The 19,386-nt window shown below is 39.7% G+C and overlaps 1 pseudogene; it reads right to left on the bottom strand.

Moving 5' to 3' along the window:
• LOC101444299 (solute carrier family 2, facilitated glucose transporter member 2-like) overlaps nt 1–19,386 on the bottom strand; it is a 64,744-nt pseudogene that overhangs the window by 28,482 nt on the left and 16,876 nt on the right.

Here is a 19,386-nt window from a genome sequence, read left to right on the forward strand (position 1 = left end):
GCATGGAGCTCTCCTGGGCATTGTCATGGTAGAAAAGTGCACAGTGGTTGTACAATATGCACTGACCAATATTTATGCATCCACATCAACACCCAGGGAAGGATAAGATTCAAGATTTGCACCTAAAATTTTAGCAGGTTGAACCTAGATTTCTGGATTAAGGGAAATTATACCCACCTCCAACTCCATGTAGCTACAGTAAAGCAATGTAGAATAGGTGAGTGTACTTATCCCTTCAACTCTGCAAAGACCCTTCTAACTATCCTGGAGAAATCCTGTCATGTGTACAGAGAGGCATGTAAAAGGATATTCAGTGCAGCAAGTTTTTTTGTTGCTGTGTTTTTGTAATAGCAAAAATATGGCAATAACCTAAATGTCAAACAATAGGAAAATGTTTAAATAGATTGAAACCCACCATGGTATAGAACACTATGTAGCAGTTAAAAATGATAAAGTGATTGCTATGCATTGACATGTTAAATTGCAAAGGCGGTTGTATAATCTCAATTTTTTTTTTAAAAAAAGGCCTAAACACGAGTATTTTTTGATACATGCATATATGTATATAATTAATAGAAAATTTTCTTGAAGAACAACTAGCAAGATAATGACATTAGGAGAGGAATATGAGATTGGCAAAGGAGGGTGAAATGGTATTTTCTCTTTCTATTATTAGACATTTTATAAGGAAAATATTTCAGATATAATTACATAATTTAAAAATTAAAATAGAGTATGGCATAAAGTCAGAACTTTGTTGCATGAATGAATGAACAAATAGCTCATATCAGTCTAGATTCCAGTAGCCATTCTTTCCTTTAGTGTGACCCAAGCCACTTCATCTGTAGGAGCTCCAGTTTTTTTTGGAGTTGGGGGATGGTTATAATTCCCCCAAATCCATCATATAGAATGGCTCCTTAACCAGAAACTCTCATTCCCCAATTAAGATAGAAATCAGAAAGTTCAAAGCCTCATCAACAGTGAAGTATTATCACAGAACCACACTGACAGAGCCTTTGAAGGTCTCTAGTCAAATGATTCTAAAACCAGAATCTGCTTGAAGAGCAGGGATTAAGAATCTATAGGTTTACAAAGCCACTCTTTCCACTACTTCATAATTAATTACAGGTAGCACGTATGCAGACTACTCTCTCAACAACTTCCTTCCCTGAAGGAAAGGACATCAGAGCTGACTCCAGAAATGTATGATATGATATGGTGATATGATATATACAACCTCAAAGTGTATATAAACATAAATATGTATATATAATATACAAGCCCTTTTCTCTCTCTTTCTCTTATATATGGTATAAGAGAGAACAAATAGCAAGATAGTGACATTAGGAGAGGAATATAAGATTGGGAAAGGAGGGTGAAATGGTATATGTGATCACCAGAGATCTTTGAATTATTTTATAAATTATAAGTAGACATCTAAAACCCAGTGATTCAGACATCCAAAGCCAGGATGGGGTTCTACCTACTTAGTGGTTTGTCTTCAAATCCTTCTTCTCCTCAAGCTCTTTCCAAGTATAGAGTATTTTATCCTATTCATAGGTAGTAACCATTTTCAGCAGCGAGGGAAACACTGGCAGCCTTGTCAGGGCTTTACCCACCTCTCTCATAATCTCCATCTGCTACCCCTCCCCAGTTCTTTCTTGTGGACAATATGATGTTTGGTGCAATGCAAACACAGCTTCAGGGCCTAATATTGATTACTTATATTTACTATGGCATGCCAGGCATCTTGTTCAGTGCTTTAGTTGGGTTATCTCATTTATTCTTTGTATTGGTGTTCTACTGTTAATGTAACAAATTACCATAAACCTGGCAGCTTAAACAACACAAATTTATTATTTTACATTCTGAAGGTCTGAAGTCTTGTTGGGTCTCACTTGATAAAAATAAGATGTCAGCAGGTTGTGCTCCTTTCTGGAGCATCCAGGGGAGATTTTGGGTTGATGGTAGAATTCAGTTCCTTGTGGTTGTAGGACCAAGGTTGTAGATCATTCCCAGCTCTAGAGGCCACCCCATTTCTAGACTAATGGCATCTTTCTTCCATTTTCATAGCAGCAATGGGCAGGTCAAGTACTTTTCCCCTCTCATCTCTGATCCTGACAATAGCAGGGAAAGGTCCTCTGCTTTTGAGGACTTGTGTGAGTAGACTGGGCCTCCTTGATAATCCAAGATAACCTCCCCATGTCAAGGCCTCCAGCTTTATTCACATGTGCAAAGTCTCCTTTGCCATGTAGGGTGACCTATTCCTGGGTTTCAAGGACCAGGGTGTGGACATCTTTGGAGGGTTGTTATTTGGCTCCTACACTCTTATGACAGCACCAGTAGTACCCCCATTTTATGGATGAATAGTCTAAGTTAAGGTCTTACTGCTAGTAAATTGTAGAATAATGACTTGAATCCAGAGCCTACCTATACTTTTAACTATTTGGTCCTTCTGCAACCTTGATTGGTCAGAAACAGAACTTCAAAATTCTAGAACATTTAAAGATCTAGGAATATAATCTTTCCAAATTAGGGGGAAAATCTTACTGCCTATAGATTTTTGTACATTGTGATGCTGAAGCCAAACCACTGAAACCCACCAATCCCAAGTGCTTTTTCCCACGACCTGCCTCGCAAATCTTATTCCTCCTCTCCTAAGCATAGGGATCCTTTGGATGTCTCAGAGAGAAAACCTGAAAGTGTAAAGCCAACTCAACTGTTTATCTGTGGCTGAGCCCTCCCACCACTAAACCCAGAGCCATGATACACTTACCCAAACAATCTCTTCTATCTCCTCTTCTTCCTTATGGCAGAATTACTTTTTTATATTTTGTCACTTAGTACTGCTACCTCCTATTCCAACCCTGGCTGTCTTTTTTTTTTTTTTTGCTCGCTCTCTGCCCCTTTCCTCATCAGGTAATCATATAGTTTCCTTTTTCTCATTTTAAGAATCCCACCAGTGACCACACCAATGGTGGGCTATGGGAATAGGAATTGGGGGTGAAGGTGGTACCTGCAGTAGATTTGCTTCCCCATAATCACCATCAGCCTCCTGCTCTATGCATCAAATGCACAGTCTAAGTCACAACAGTGTTACCTGTCCCTATATCACTTTGATAAAAGTAAAAGTTAATTTTCAAAGATAGAATTTCTCTGGAACTCCCACCCCATTCTCTTCCAACCAGATTGTTCCTTCTAAGCCCTTCCTATAGAAAATGTGGAGCTTCATCTTGACCAATTTTTACGTTAAAGCAGGAGCTCTTAACCTTTTTTGTTCCAGAGACCCCTTTGCCAGTCAAGTGAAAACAAGACCCCTTACTAAGTCCACACTATACTGTGCATTACTTAATAAATATACCACATCTGCACCAACACATCCTCACAAGAATAACGTATTTTTGAATTTCAATTCAAGCTCATGGATCCCTTGTTAGAACCCCTGTGTTATAGGTCTAACAAAAATAATAACTGTGAAGAACTAGGAAAGTTTTGAAATGTGTACAGATCCCAGAGTGTCTTAGAGTCGCTGTTCTGGTTTGGTTCTCCTGGCTTCTTTTTCAGAGTTAGCACTGGGGCTGTCCACCAGAGCCTGCAGGTCCCCCATTTTAATCCCCTGGAAAGATATTTCAGCCAGTTGTCCAGGTAACTAGCAATAGATATTCTCATCAATTCTAAGCAGGTCTCTTGAATTTCTTAGAACTTTCAAGTAACATGATCATCCCAAATATCTAAGTCTTGGGACTGTTTGATTGCTTTTACTTTTTTAATTTTTTTTACCTCTTCTCTTTAAGTTTAATTTTCCTCTCTGAATTCCAAGTAAACTATCTCTTGCCTACCATATTTCTTCCTCCAACATTGTGAAATGAAAAACACTGGTCTTCTCAATCAACCTCCTATGTTGTTTTGTCACTAGATTGGTCGAGGAAGGTTTTGTTTATCAGAGGGCAAGTTTCTGAAGTGTGAATAAATTCTGTTGACTTGCTGCCATTCTATCTAATTAATTTCTAAGTGGTTGACACAAGAATAGATGCATAATAGCTAATGATAATAGTGAGGACTTAGGGTCTTACTCTCTCCAGGGTTAGGTTCTAAGTGGTTTTCTTGTATTAACTTACTCACTTCTCTCCACAGCCCTGTAGATAAGGATTTAACCATTTTACTTGTGAGAAAACTGGTATGGAAAGGTTAGGTTAACTTGCCCAAAGCCACACAGCTAGTAAGTGGCAGAAGATCTTCCAGCCTTTCTCTTAATCATTTCACAGACTATGAATTCTGCACTTTAAAAAGACCAGTTTGATTTAGAGCTTAATAATTTTAAGTTAGAGAAACTAGATTCCATAAAAAATAAAATAAATGCTGCTGGGCTGATTAGGTAAATGGTTCAACCTTAAAAAAATGTGGTATTCAACTTACGGTTTGGAAGTCAAATGGGTTCCATTAGAAAAGTACTAGTTGACTTAGGAGGCAGAAAGCCTAGGTAAGACCCAGGTAGGCCCCTGTATTCTCTGAGCCTCAGTTCTTTGCCTATAAATTGGGTAAAATAATAGGTAACGCATGAGATTATTGTAAAGACTAAATAAAAATTAAAATGTGACTTACCAATAAACAGTGAAAGGGCTATAAAACAAATGTATCTTCAGTTACATCATCTTATTAGTTGCTGGTTCTAAATAATGGTTACTACAGCTATTGAGGTCTACCATATCAACCTTTCACATATCACCAGTGATTTTTACAATAACACTGTGAAGTACGTCAAATTAGCTCCATTTTACAGGTGAGGAAAACCAGGACTCAGAGAGGAGTAAGAGGCATGCCACACCACACAGCTAGTAAATGGCATATACTCTAGTACTGGAGTCCAGAATGGATGCTCTTGAACTCCCACTGGTAAATTTTCAGTAGTACTGGTTTACCAGGTAGGAGGAGAAGCTTATACCCTTCTCCAAACAGTGTGCCCCAAAAAGCTACACCAAAGATGAATTTGCACCCAACTTTGGAAAAGACCAGGGGCCCATTGAATCACAGAGTTTTCAAGTTTAAAGGGAACTTGAGAGCTGATCTTAGTACAATCCATTCATTTTTCATTTGAAGAAATAGTTCCCCACAGGCAAACTGCCTGTTTCCATCACAAAGCACATTACTTGGCATGTCCAGAATGAGAACCCAGGTCCTGTCCCTCAGTCCTGTGCTTAACCCACTTCTTTCACGGTCTGGGTAGATTCACAAGGTTGAGAAATACTGAACTTCACATCAGTTCTCATTTGTTGTGGGTTCCACTATTAGACAATTCCTTGTTTCTTCAGAAAAGTCCTACCACACAACCAAACAATTTCTAAAGCAGCATGTGGAAATTTCACAATAGTTTTATGAATGTAGGCATGTTCCAAAGCAGAGGCTGCTACATTCTAAGGCATGTTTTAGGTGTGGCAGCACGTGAAAAGAGAAATCTTAGGACTTTTGTAGAAGATGAGTTATGTTTGGCTTCCTTGCCTTGTTGTAGGGAAGAAAGACAAAGAGAGGGGCAGAGTGCTTCACAGAGAAACACTGTGGCGTGTGATTCAGAGCTGGGCTGTGTGAGTTCATGGGGGCTGTTGTGAAAATCAGCATTTCTACTGGCACTGTGACCTTACGCAAGCCACTAAGCCACTTATGTGACTTTTCTGGGCCTTAGTGTTATCACCAGATGAAATAATAGAACATACTTTTTTTTTTTTTTTCCAAGAGTTACAATAATTTATAGGATAGAGGAGACTTAGATTTCATTTGCCCTTTTACCACTTTCTTTTCATTCCTACCCCTCTGCAAGGTGACACATCTGACATGTTTGTGTTGAAATGTAAATGATTCAATGTATTTTTTTGTCTTTAATGTTACATTAAAAAAAATGAGGTCCTCATGTACCCCCCACTCCCCTCACCCCACTCCTTCCCCCATAACAACCTCCTCCATCATCATGAGACATTCATTGCACTTGGAGAATACATCTCTGAGCAATGCTGCACCTCATGGTCAATGGTCCATACTATAGCCCACACTCACCCACAGTCCACCCAGTGGGCCATGGGAGGACACACAATGTCCGGTAACTGTCCCTGTAGCACCACTCACTCAGGACAACTCCAATCCCCGAAAATGCCCCCACATCACATCTCTTCCTTCCACTCCCTAACCACAGCAGCCACCACGGCCACTTTCTCGACACCAATGCCACATTTTCTTCAATTACTAATCACAATAGGTCATGAATAGAATATCAGTAAGTCAACTCTAATCCATACTCTATTCCTCCATCCTGTGGACCTTGGAATGGTTGTGCCACTCCACATCTATATTAAGAGGGGGCACAGATTCCACATGGATGCTGGATGCAATTCTCCTGCTTTCAGTTGTAGGCACTCTTGGCTCCCTGGTGTGGTGGTTGGCCTTCTTCACCTCCACGTTAGATGAATGGGGTAAGTCCAATAAACCAGAGTGTAGGAGTTGCAAGTCTCTTGAGGCTCAGCGCCTGGCTATCACATGGTCAGTCCAGAGATTCAGGTCCCCTGGGTATGCACTAAACACCAGCAACAACTACAGATCTGGTAAAAGTAACAGGAGAGGCTTGTGAACAAAGATCACATCTGAGTCCAGCTCCATCACACAGAAACACAAACTCCAAAGTAGGGCCAACTAACATGGCACTGAACTCCATCTGCCATGACCATAGAACCTGTGCGTCTCTGTAGCCCTCAGAAGAACCAGTACCTGGGGTTGTATCTACTTTATCTGTCTCTGGGACTCTGCTGAGGTGTGCGTAAGGGTGACCCCTCTGGTAACCTCTCAGCTCTTTTTGGAGACTCATAGCCATATGAACTCTTTGTCCTTTCCATTTCCCCCTTTTATTCAGGTCAAAAAACATTTTTAACTCCTGGTATTATATGTAGACTGAGATATTCTGCTGGTCCGAGTTGACCCTTTTATTCAAGGTCATTTTCTAGTTAGATGATCAGCTGATACTTGGTAGTAATCCCTCGGCACCAGGGAGGCTCATCCCTGGGAGTCATGTCGCATGCTGGGGAAAAGGCAGCACATTTACATGCTGAGTTTGGCTTTGAGACTGGCCACATTTGAGCAACATGGAAGCTCTCAGGAGGTAACTCTTAGGCACCCTGCAGCTCTAGGCCTTGTTCTTATTTCAGGTGCACAGGCTCACAAGCACAGTCATTAGTATCAAGGGCTCATTGTTGGACCTTCCTTCTTTTTTAGTCTTTACTGTTGGACTTGGGGAATTGTTGCTGTTCCTTTAGGGACTGTGATGGAGCTCCCCTGGCTAGGAACTCAGCATTCCCTCAGTTGTTGTTTTTAATTGTAACCACTATGAAAATATCCAAACATTTTTATGTACCCTGGATATATACCCTGGAAAACTCCCTGCCAACCATGTGTCCCCTGTCAGTAACATCCCACACCAGTATTCCTCCCCTACCATTGTTGAACCTCTCTGTGATCCAAAACTTCTTCAAAAATGAAGCCCAATATATTGCCAGGTTCCATTAATAGTAAAATGGAATATAGTGATGAGTTTAAAGGTTAGATATAAAATACATATTAATTTAGAAAAATTAAAGTAAAAATAAATTGGGGTATCAAAAAATTAAAAAATGCAAAAGCTTTGTTTTTGATGTTTTGCCTTCCATCACTGCAATAAGTGTTGCCCTGTATGCAGATTGGCAAGGTAACTTCCTCCGTCTTTTCCTCAGTGTCTACGCCCTTTCTTTTTCTTTTTTGTCTCCCTAATTATTAAGCTTATCTTCATAAAAGTTTTAGATCACAGTAATTCATATATACAATATACAGTACTCCCTCATATCCAACATAAAACCCTTTTCCCTTCCACAGCAATAATCTTTTTCCATATTCATACTATATTTTCTGAAACTGATGTACAGATAATTTAGACAATAGCTTTCAAACAAGGTAACATTTGGGTTTACATTGTGGTTTATATTTTAGACTATACACTTTTCTAAATTTTTAGATATCTTATGTTTTACATTATGATTTACATTTTAGCCTATCGGCCCCTATATACTTTTGGTGCAATTTAACATGTCTTATATCCATCCTTGCATAATCTTGTGGAACACTTCTATTGCCCACACAGTTACATTGATTCCATCTATTCAATACCTCTCTCCCCTCCCCTTAGGGCCCACCGTGACAGTCAATCTTCATTGCTTGAAGGGCCATGTTCAGAGATACTTGCAACAGTGTTGAGGTCTTGACATGCTCAACTGCCCTAATGCATTGGAGCCACCATTTCTCTCAAGAGATACAATTCCCTCTATTTGAGAACATCAGTCCTCACCAGGATGTGGGTATACCTTCACTCCCATTATATGGGTCTCTATCCAATGATATAACCCACTCTGGCAAAATGAGCATTCACATATTCCCTAGGAGCCTGTCCTGCGTCAGATTATCCCCTTTAAGCCTCTTAAACAGGTAACCTTCCTTATTATATTTTTGAAAAAGTTTTCTCAGCATTATACTCTCAACCAAATACCTGACAATCTTTTATGTTCGTATGTTGCCCCACCCTCCCCCCAATTTCTTGGGCAATATTACCCATCTGCCCATCCCTAGCCCCCTCAAGCCTGCAAAGCCCCATCCAAAGGTAACTCTATTCCCCCATTTTATCCCTTGCTTGTACAAATACTTACCTCCAGCTTATCATAGATTTCACCCATGTAGGTGTCAGCTTATATCTTTCCTCTACCCCCCAATTTCTTTTAAGCCTATCATCCAGTCTCTAGCTCTCTGACACAGCTTGGTTTACTTATTTCATATCATTGAGGTCATGTAGTATTTGTCCTTCAGTGTCTGGGTTGTTTCACTCAACATAAGGTTCTCAAGATTCATCCTTGTTATCACGTATGTTTGTAATGTATTCATTCTTAAAGCTGAGTAGTATTCCATTGTATATATATACCACATTTTATTTGTCCATTCATCTGTTGATGGGCATTTGGGTTGATTCCAACTTTTGGCGATAGTGAACAAGGCCACAAACTGATATATGCACACCAATGTTCATAGCAACAATAATTCAATTTAAACCACAAACTTTTATTGAGCCCAGTAAATCCCTGGCTCTGGCATACATGAAATAAGTAAAACATAGTCTCCTTCTGCTAGAAGTTCATGAAGTTAAAGACAGACACACGTAAACACATACAGGCATACAGGGATTCCTTAGAGGAACCCCATGAACGAATGTTAAGAGGAGCTATAGCTAGTCTTTACTGAGTTCTTGCTCAACGCCAGGTGTGCTGTCAACACCACATGGAGTAATTCGTCCAATTATATCCTGAGGTGCTCTAAGTTGTAGAGCAGAGTTTGGGGAGCAGCTTTGAAAGCAGACTTTAAAGCGTCAGGGTAGCCACATTGACTTTCTTGCAGAGTTATTTTGTGACTTTCTACTCACCCCTCACTTTCGGCAGGGGACGGGCACGCCCAATTGTCACAGCAGTCTACGTTCAAGAGACGATTCCTAGCAATCATTTCACAAAGGCATGGCATTCTGTGGGAAAGGGCCTTTGTGCCGCTGTCATAAACGTTAAGGTTCAGCTCTGCTGGTTCACAACATTTGCTTTTCGAACCCTCCTTTTGAGCACTGGAATTTGCTTAAGACTGGGGTGCAGCGGGTGAGCCTTTATTTCCTGGGGCTTTGTCCACGCAGCGTGGCCAACGGGAGTTTTTGACTCCCATTGGGAGAGCCAGCTGCCAGTCATTAACGGGGGCGGGACCTTGATCCGCGTGGACGAGCTCCCAGGTTTAGTGAAGTTTTTTTCTGTGCTGCTCTTGCTGATAAGTGAGTGATGTGTGCATCTTTTAGGGATGGGCTGAACATTTATCTCCCGTGGGGGAGGGCAGGTTCAGTTACTTTGACAGAAATGACTGATTTAGGCCTCGGAGAACTGATGTTTGATTTCAGCGTCGCGGGAGAGTTTGCATCAGTGCCCACCCGAGGAGGGCGGGTCCCGCTTGCAATTGGGTGTCTCGGTGTTTCCTGGCAGTGGGACTCTGCCAGGCCTTTCGCGCTTTGCTGCTGGGGTGGGGTGAGGGTGAGGGTGGGGGTGGGGGAACTCCGGGAGGTGCGCCAGCGCCCAGATCACCCAGACCAGCGCTGGGCCTGATGGAACCACCTCTGTGCTTGTTCTTTTGGTTTCATACATTAAATTCGTCAGATCACATTCTGTTTATCATTGATTAATCTTATTAGTTAGTGGATGCCAACAGCTCTAGGTGGTGAGAGCTTCTCAGGGCAAAAAAGACCTTTATCCCTGTTTTAAAAATTCATTTCCTTCAGTAAAATGGGGAGGAAAAACCCTGCTACCTCAGCAGGATGCATTCCTCTCTGATCGGGTCAGTTGTGGGTAAAGTGCAAAAGAATCTCTGGAGAACCGAAGCAAATAACTTCAGACGCACCTCAGTCAAGAGTGCAAGAGATCGTCAGAAGGTTCCAGTTCCTAAAAAAGGCCATTGTATTTATTACATCTGTTTTTCCCTCTCCCTACCCTCAGGATCTCTAGTGGCCACTGCCTCGATATCAATGTTGTAACTGCTTCCATTGCTAGAATCACAATAAGTCTATAGTAGAATACCAGTAAGTCTATTTTAGTCCATATGTCATTCCCCAATCCTGAGGATTCTGGCATTGTGATACCCACTCCACTTCTAATTGAGAGGGGTCCTTGATACCATGGGGCAGATGGATGGGACTGTCTTGCTTGCAGTTATAGACCTTCTTGGTTTCTTGGTGTGGTGGTTGTCCATCCTCACCTCCTTGCTAGTAGTCCTGGGTGAGTCCAATGAACTGGAGAGTAGGTGTTACAATTCCATTGATGTTCAGGGCCCAGCTGGCACATTGTCCGCCTGAAGATTTTAGTTTCTTGGACACCTATCAATCCCAGTACTAATTATAGGTTCAAATAGTAGGGTCAGAAGAGCCGTATTTAGGGAAACAACTGAGTCCAACTCTGTCACACGGGAGAGCGTAAATTCCAAAGTAGGGCCCACTGGCAAGGCACCAAACTCCTGAGCTATCTACTCTAACTGTAGTGTCTGGATGTTTCCAGAGCCTCATTATTTCAGGTAGTATTTATTTTGGCAGTCAATGAGATCTGGCTGAGACATTCCTTAAGTGTAACCTCTGGAATGACCTCCTGACTTGCTTGCTTTGAAGTCTTTTAGCCATATAAACTCATTTGTCTTTACCGTTCCCCCTTTTGGTCAAAGTCTTTTTACAGTTGCATTGCTAGTTGGTGCTTAGCAGTAATCCCTTGGTGCCAGGGAGGCTCATCCCCGGGAGTCATGTTCCATGCTGGGGGGAAGGTAGTGTGTTTATGTGCTGAATTTACTTAGAGAGAGGCCACATTTGAGCAACAAGGAGGCTCTCATGAGGTAACTTTTACATACCCTATAATACAGGCTAAGTTTCCATTTCAAGAGGAAAGGTTTATAAGCACAGTCATCAATATCAAGGGCCCATCATTGGTCCTTCCTCAGTCACTAGTCTCTGACTCTGTACTCGGGGGATTCTTTCCGTTCCATTAGAGGATGTGGCAGAGCTCCCCAGAATGGGAATTTTATATTCTTTTGGTTATTGTGTGAATCTCCACCCACCATGACAATGCCCTGTGAACACTTGAACACATTCATAAGCCTTATATGTATACCCAGGTGGGCCTCCTCCCATGTATCCCTATCACTGATACCCCACACCAATGATCCTTCCTTGCTGTAGTTGTAATCCTTCTGTGGTCCAAAACTTCTTAAAAAATGAAGCCAACAAAATAACCAAATACAATTAATCAGACAATGAAATAATAACGATAGTTTTAAAAATAAGAAATAAGATTAAAAAATTGTTTTTAATAAAAAAATAAAAAATAATGATGGGAAGTGGATGTGGCTCAAGCAATTGGGCTCCCGTCTACCATATAGGAGGCCCTGGGCTCAGGGTTTGTTGCCCAGGGTCTCCTGGTGAAGGCAAGCTGGCCTGTGTTGCAAGCTGGTCCACATGAAGTGCTGGCCTGTGCAGAGTACTGCCCCACGCAGGAGTGCTGGCCCACATGGAGAGCTGGTGCAGCAAGATGACACAATGAAAAGAGACACAGAGGAGAGACAATAAGAGACACAGCAGACCAGGGAGCTGACGTGGCACAAGATAATGATCGTCTCTCTTCCAGTCCAGAAGGTCTCAGGATCAGTTCCCGGAGCCGCCTAATGAGAATACAAGCAAGCACACACAGAAGAACACATAGTGAATGGACACAGAAAGCAGGCAATGGGTCAGGGGGAAGGGGAATAAATAAATAAATAAATAAATAAATAAATAAATCTTTTAAAAAATAATGAAAAAATTTCAAAAACATTTTTTGACATTGTCTTTCACCACTGTAAGATCTGTTGTCTTGTATGTATAGTGACATTTTCTTCTGTTTTATTCCCCTGGGTCTTATTTTTTTCATTTTTGTCTTCAAAGAAGTTTTAGGTTATCCAACATCCTCCTGGTTTTCTCCTTTCCCTTATTAATTACATTTTACACTTGGATAGTATGTTTGTTACAATTGATGTACAAATATTGAAACATTGTTATTAACCATGATCAGTGACTTTCATTATGGTTTATGTTTTGGACCATACACTTTTATAAATTTTGATGAAATTTAACATGGCCTGTATCCATCATTGCAAGATCATGTAGCACAAGTCCATCAACCCCAAAATGTCCCATGGTCCATCTATTCTATTTCTCCCTCCTCCCCACAGGACCTACGGCAACCACCGAGCTTCACTCCTTGAAGAACAAGGTGCATAGTTACTTGAAACAACATTGAGGGCTTGACATACTGGCCTGTCCTCTGCTATTAGGCACTGCTATATTCTCAAGAGACTCCTGCCCCTCTAACATAGCAGGACTCCCCAGAATAGGAATCCAACACCTTCCTGCTCAATATATGGGTCTTCACTCACTGATATAACCCATTATGACAAGATGAGCACTCACTCCTTAAAGGCCTGCCCCAAGTACACCCTGTCCTGAATGTTCCCCATATCCAACACCCTAAACCAGTAACCCTCCCTTGCCATATTTGCCAAAAGAACATTCCCAACATAGTAGTTTCTACCACATACCCTCAAATCCCCAGAGTCAATCTTCTTCCTCTGCCAACACTCCCCCCAGTGCCAACCCATACTCTCCCACTCCCCCTTCACAAACCAGTACTGCCCAGGCCAATAGCATCACTGCACCACTGTCATGCCCATCTACTGCACAACTACACACTTCCATCTTCTCATAGATTTTGCCCATATGGGCATTGACTCACAACATTCTTCTCCCTTTCTGTCTCCTATAAACCTATTTTCCATACTAGCTAGCTCAGTGAATCTGATCAATTTGCTTATTTCATATCAGTGATATCATGTAATATTTATCCTTCAGTGCCTGGCTTGCTTCACTCAACCTAAGGTCTTCAAGATTCATCCTTGTTATCCCATGTATTAACACTGCATTCCTTCTTACAGCTGAGTAATATTCCATAGTGTATATATATATATATACCACATTTTTTTATCCATTCATCTATTGATGCACACTTGGGTCATTTCCAACCTTTGGCAATAGTTGATAATGCCGCTATGAACATTGTTGTGCATATGTCTCTTCCTGTCCCTGCTTTCAAATCTTCTTTGTATATACCATGCAGTGGGATTGCTGAATCATATGGCAGGTCTACAGTTAGCTTCTTGAGGAACTGCCAAACTGTCCTCCATAGTGGCTGTAGCATTCTACATACCCACTGTAGTGGGTAAGGGTTCCCATTTTTCCACATCCTCTCCAATACTTGTAGTCCTCTTTATTTTTAATAATCACCAGTCTAATGTGTGTAAGGTGATATCACATTGTAGTTTTGATTGGCATTTCCCTAATAGCTAGTGATGTTCAGCATAATTTCATATGCTTTTTGGCAGTTTGTATTTCTTCTTTGGAGAAGTGTCTATTTAAATCACTTGCCTATTTTTAAAATGTATTGTCTTTTTATTTTCGAGGTGTAGGATTTCTTTATATATGGTGGATAATAGACCCCTACCAGATATATGCTTACCAAATACTTTCTCCCATTGAGTAGGCTGCCTTTTCACTTTCTTGACAAACTCCTTTGAGGTGTAAAAGTTTCTAATTTTGAGGAGGTACCATTTCTCTATTTTTCCTTTTGTTGCTTGTGCTTTGGGTGTACAGTTTATGAAAACATTTTCTTATACAAGATCCTTTAGATGCTTCCCTACATTATCTTCCAAGATCTTTATGGTCTTGCCTCTTATATTTAGATGTTTGATCCATCTTGAGTTAATTTTTATATAAGGTGTGAGATGGTGTTCATTTCTCATTCTTTTGGATATGGATATACAGTTCTCCAAGCACCATTTGTTGAAGAGGCCATTCTCTCCCACTTGAATGGGCTTGGTGGCCTTTTCAAATATCAGTTGCTGTATATACACAGATCTATATCACAATTCTAAGTTTGGTTCCATTGGTCAGTATGTATATCCTTGTAACAATGCCAGGTAGTTCAGACAACTGTAGCTTTGTAGTATGTTTTAATGTCAGGTAGTGTTATTCCTCCTATTTCATTTTTCTTTATCAGTATGTCTTTGGCTATTTTGGGGTCTCTTGCCCTTCCAAATAAATTACATAATTAGCTTTTCCAATTTGGTAAAAAATGCTGTGGTAGTTTTTATTGGGATTGCATTAAGTCTGTAGATCAGTTTGAGTAGAATGACATCTTAAAGATATTTAGTTTTCCTATCCTTGCCCAGGAAAGATTCTTCCCTTTATTTAAGTCTTCTTTGATTTCCTTTAACAATGTTGTATACAGTCTTTTATATCTTAATTAAATTTATTCCTAGGTATTTGATTCTTTTAGTTTCTATTGTAAATGGGATTTTTTTCTTGACTTCCTCCTCAGATTGCTCATTATTAGTGTACAGAAATGCTACAGATTTTTGCACATTGATCTTATGTCTGCCACTTACTGAACTCATTTATAAGCTCTAGAAGTTTTGTTGTAGATTTCTCAGGGCTTTTGAGATAAAGGATTGTGCCATCTGCAAGTAGTGAAATTTTTCTTCTTCCTTTCCAGTTTGGATGCCTTTTATATATATTTTTTGCCTAAGTGCTCAAGCAAGTACTTCTAACACAATGTTAAATAAGTGTGATGACAGGCATCCTTGTCTTGTTCCAGATCTTAGAGGGGAAGCTTTTAGGCTTTTACCATTGAATATGTTGTTAGCTATGGGTTTTCCATATATACCCTTTATCATCTTGAGGAAGCTTCCTTCTATTCCAGTCTTTTGAACTGTTTTTATCAGGAATGGGTGCTGTATTTTATTGAATGCTTTTTCTGCATGTATAGAGATCATGTGATTTAAAAAAAAAATCTCTGTATGTGGTGTATTATATTGATCAATTTTCTTATGTTGAACCATCCTTGTATACCAGGGATGAAACCCACTTGGTTGTGGTGTATAATTCATTTAATATGTTGTTGAATATGGTTAGCAAGTTTTCTGTTGAGGATTTTATCATTTAGGCTCATTAGAGAGATTGGTCTATAGTGTTCCTTTCTCGTGGTGTCTTTGTTTGCTTTGGTATTAGGGGGATGCTGGTATTATAGAGTGGTTAGGCAATGTTCCCTCCACTTGAATTTGTTGGAGGAATTTAAGCAGGATTGGTGTTAGTTCTTTCCAGGATGTTTGGTAGAATTCACCTGTGACGCTTTCTGGTCCTGGGCTCTCTTGAGTTGGGAGATTTTTGATTACTAATTCAATCTCTTTACTTGTTTCTTCTTTTGTCAATGTAGGCTGCTTGTGTGTTTCTAGGAATTTTTCCATTTCCTCTAAATTATCCATCTTGCTGGCATACAATTTTTCAAAGTTATCTTCTTATGAAACTATATCTGTGGGGTCAGTGGTGATATCCCTTTCCTTGTTTCTAATTTTATGTATTTGCATTTACTTTCTTTTTCTTTGTTAGTCTAGTTAAGGATTTTTCAATTTTATTAATCTCAAAGAACTAGCTTTTGATTTTGTTTATTTTTTTCTAGTGCTTTCTTTCAATTTCATTTAGCTCTGCTATAATCTTTGTTACTTCCTTCTCTCTACTTGCTTTGGGGTTGGTTTGTTTTCCTTTTTTCTAATTCCTCCAATGTCAGGTCTTTGATTTTGGCTCTTTTTTCTTTTAAAATGTATGCATTTATGGCTATGAATTTCCCTTTCAGCACTGCTTTTGCAGCATCCCATAGGTTTTGATATCTTGTCTTGTCATTTTCTTTTGTTTCACAATAGTTACTAATTTCTTTTGCAATTTCCTTCTTGGCCCACTGATAGTGAGTGAGTGTGTTGTTTAACTTCCATATCTTTGTGTCTAATCTGCTTCTCTGCCCCTTATTGGTTTTCAGCTTCATTCCATTGTGATCAGAGAAATTACTTTGTAAAATTACAATCTTTCTGAATCTTTGAGAATTGTTCTGTGTCCTAGCATGTGGTCTGTCCTGGAGAATGATCCATGTGTGCTTGAGAAGAATATGTATCCTGCTGTATTTGGGTGTCATGTTCTGTATATATGCATTCAGCCCAGATCCTCTAATGTATTATTCAAAGTCTCTATTTCTTTATTGATCCTCTGTCAAGATATTCTGTCTAATGGTGATAATGGTGTATTAAAGTCCCACAGTATAATTGTAGAGGCATCTCTTTCTCCACTTAGTTTTTCCAATGTTTGCCTCATATATTTTGAGGCACCCTAATTAGGTTCATAAATGTTTATGACTGTTCTTTCTTCTTGATCAATTATACCTTTTATCAATATGTAGTGTTCTTCTTTGTCTCTTACAATAGTTTTACATTTAAAGTCTATTTTTTTCTGATATTAGTATAGTTACACCTGCCTTTTTCTGATTATTCTTTGCATACAAAATTGTTTTCCAAACATTTACTTTCAGACTCACCTGAGTCTAAGGTGAGTTTTTTGTAGACAGCATATATATGGGTCATAGTTCCTTATCCATTCTGCCAATCTTTGTCTCAATTGGAGAGTTTAATCTATTAACATTCAATGTTATTTCTATCAAGGAATTTCTTACATTTTCTTTAGGTTTATGTATACCATATGCTGTTTTTATTTCTCTTTGTATCTTTTTAGTTATTCTTACACTCTCCTCCAACTCTCTCTCTCCTATTTTTTCCTTTCAACGCACAGAATTCCCTTTAGTATTTCTTGAAGGGCAGGTTCCTTATTGGCATACTCTCTTAATTTCTGTTTATCTGTGAATATTTTGACCTCTCCCTCCATTTTGAAAGCTAACTTTGCTGGATAGAGAATTCTTGACTGGTAGTTTTTTTCCTTTTAGCACCTTAACTGTGTCGTACCATCTTTGCCTTCATGGTTTCAAGTGAGAAATCAGCACTTAGTCTTATCAAGCTTCCACTGTATGTGATGGATCTCTTCTTTTGCAGCTTTCAATATTTTCTCTTTGTCTTGAGCATTGGCCAATTTGACCCACGTACATCTTGGTGTATGCCTGTTAGGATTTATACTGTTTGGGTGCATTGCAGTTCCTGGACATTTATATCCACATCCCTCAATAGAGTTGGGAAATTTTCAGCCATTATTTCCTCTAACACTCCTTCTGCCCCCTTTCCCTTCTCTTCTCACTCTGGGATGCCTATAATGCATATGTTTGTGCATTTCATGTTGTCATTCAAATTCCTAAGTCCCTGCTAATTTTTTTCTTTTTATCTGTTTGTTTCACTATCTGTCTTATTTCAGATGTACTGTCTTCAACATTACTGATTCTTTCCTCTGCCTGTTCAAATCTGCTATTATGTGCTTCCAGTGTATTTTTGATTTCTTGCATTGTGCCCTTCATTACTATCAGGTCCTTTATCTTTTTAGGTATATTTAAAATTTCTTCAGCATATTCCCCTAGTGTCTTCTTAATATCCTTAGACCCTTCACATCATTAATTTGATTCATGTTATTTGTTTGGATATCCTTGATTAGTTGTTCCACAGTCTGCATCTCCTCCTGTTTTTCAGTTTGTTCATTAGACTGATCCATGTCTTCCTGCATCTTGGTATGGCTTGGTAATTTTTTGTTGGTTTTGGGCATCAGTTTATCTTGATGGGCTTATTTGGTTGTTTAGCCTTTCTCTCTACTCTAGGGTCTTATTTTGTTATTTCCTTCTTTGTGGTAAGGTTAATTTTTGTTACTTGGTTCCTCTTATTCTATCTCCTTGCAGTTGTCTCTGTTCCCTTGAAAAAATATTAGTACCAGAGAAAAGGAAAGAGATAAGAAGAGTAAAAGAATATTAGTAATAATGATACAAAAAAGGTAGAAGAGGAACCATGGAACAGCTGGAAAATTTAGTAATGTGAGTAAGAAATTATAAAAAGTACAAAGGAATAAGAATAAAAAGAGATGGAGTACAAAAAATAAATAAAACAAGATAGAAATTAGAGAGGAAAAAAATAGAATGGATCAAAGGACAAGACTGATGAGTAGAGAAAAATAAAACAGAAAATAAAATAGAAAAAAAAAGTAGAATAATTTAAAGTCCAGACAGATCAGAAGAGAATAGAAGGAAGGGGTGGGGGAGGAAGGAGAGAGAGATTAAAAGAAATATGAAGACCAAACATGAAGAAATGGAATGGAAGAAAAGCAGCCAAAGTCAGAAGACAGAAAAATGAGGGAATAAAGAGAAATAAAGTAGGTTGAAAACATAAGCAAAATAAATAAAAGTAATGAAAAAGGGTAAACAACAAATGAGAAACAAAATAGCAGCAAGATGGGAAGCAGACTTGGCCCAGTGGTTAGAGCATCCATCTACCACATGGGAGGTCCGCGATTCAAACCCCAGGCCTCCTTGACCTGTGTGGAGCTGGCCCATGTGCAGTGCTGATGCGCACAAGGAGTGCCCTGCCATGCAGGGGTGTCCCCCGCATAGGGGAGCCCCACACACTAGGAGTGCACCCCGTAAGGAGAGCCACCCAGCATGAAAGAAAGTGCAGCCTGCCCAGGAATGGCGCCGCACACACAGAGAGCTGACACAACAAGATGATGCAACAAAAAGAAACACAGATTTCCATGCCACTGACAACAACAGAAGCAGACAAAGAAGAACACACAGCAAATAGACACAGAGAACAGACAACTGGGGTGGGGGGGGGATGTAGAGGGGAGAGAAATAAAAAAAAAAACAGAAGCAAAGTGGCAATCCATAAAAAACAGCCTTCCCTGTTAGGCCCCTAGAAACCTTCTCAGGCTGCTGG

Source organism: Dasypus novemcinctus, chromosome 4 (assembly GCF_030445035.2).
Source record: "Dasypus novemcinctus isolate mDasNov1 chromosome 4, mDasNov1.1.hap2, whole genome shotgun sequence".
Classification (NCBI taxonomy): Eukaryota; Metazoa; Chordata; class Mammalia; order Cingulata; family Dasypodidae; genus Dasypus; species Dasypus novemcinctus.